General features: G+C 29.2%; 1 non-coding gene across 1 annotated transcript; it reads right to left on the bottom strand.

Annotated features, from left to right (window-relative positions):
- Window positions 1–207: 207 nt before the first annotated feature.
- On the bottom strand, window positions 208–314 carry LOC137206263 (U6 spliceosomal RNA). The gene has a single exon (XR_010934579.1). It is a non-coding gene; the product is annotated as a U6 spliceosomal RNA (small nuclear RNA).
- Window positions 315–1291: the final 977 nt, after the last annotated feature.

Consider the following 1291-nt stretch of genomic DNA (forward strand, 5'->3'; position numbering starts at 1 on the left):
ATGTATTTAGCAGAAAATACTGTATGCTTTTTCTTTTTCTTTTGCTTTAAGGCATTCCATTTTGTTCATTTTTCCCTCATTCTCAATAGTTGCACAGAGATTGACACATAGAAAATGCTCAGTGCTTTTGAACACGTGAAGGGATTTTTAAAAAGAATTTAAAAAATTGCTCCTAATAATACAACCTCTGAAGAACACATCATATACAAAAATATGGAATGCTTCATGAATTTGCATGTCATCCTTGCACAGAGGCCATGCTAGTCTTCTCTGTATTGTTCCAATTTTAGTATATGTGCTGCTGAAGCAAGCACCAGACTGTATGCTTTTAATGTTATAATTTATATATATATTTTTTTCTTAAAGGTCTTATAAATTGTTAATTTTCATGAATGTTGGTGGATTAGTAATGCAAAATATTCATCAGTTGTCCATTAGGTCAATTTAGTTAAGCATATTGAAATCGACTATAGTCAGTTTTTTCCTGCTCATTATTGCAGAGTAAGAGAGGATTTTGTCATATGTACCCCAGATAATTTCCTTTTATAGTACTGTCAATTTTTGCTTTATGTGTTTTGAGACTATTATATTTTATGCATAAAAATCTAGAATTGTTTTATCCTCCTCGTGAACTGAATGTTATCGTTCTGAAGTAACTTCTTTTTAATTCTATTAATACTTCTATTATATGGTATATTTTGTTTGATATTAATGTAGCTACATCAGCTTTTACATTCCATCCTTTTAAATCTGGCTATTACAGCATTTCCATTTCTTTATGTTTTAGGGTCTAATAATTTATGTCTTTAAATTGGATTCATTTCATTTAAACTTATTTATTGTTCTTATGGGTATATATAACATACATATATCTAATGATTGATTTTCTACTTATATCTAATCAGTTTTTATTTTTTTGCTTTTTTTAGGTGTTTAGTGAATAATTTTTAATTGAATATCCCATTTTCTGGATTTACCTGATTGTTTCCTTATGGTGGTTAGCTTATTCTTCTATCCCTATATTTCCTATAAACCAGATGTTATTCCTAAAGGTTTTAGGATACAGGTTAAATATTTTTGGCAATAATATTCCAAAGTCAGTGTTTTGTACTGCACATTACATCATTTCAAGGAGCACACAGACTGGGGCTATGCTGTTATCAGTGATGCTGAATGTGATCATGTAGTTAAGGTGGTGACTATCACATAGTTATTATCATGACATTAGTATTTCTCCATTATTAAAGAATATTTTTCTTTTTGCAAATAGCAAGTATTCTGTGACTATTTG

Source organism: Pseudorca crassidens, chromosome 14, assembly GCF_039906515.1.
Source record: "Pseudorca crassidens isolate mPseCra1 chromosome 14, mPseCra1.hap1, whole genome shotgun sequence".
Taxonomy (NCBI): domain Eukaryota; kingdom Metazoa; phylum Chordata; class Mammalia; order Artiodactyla; family Delphinidae; genus Pseudorca; species Pseudorca crassidens.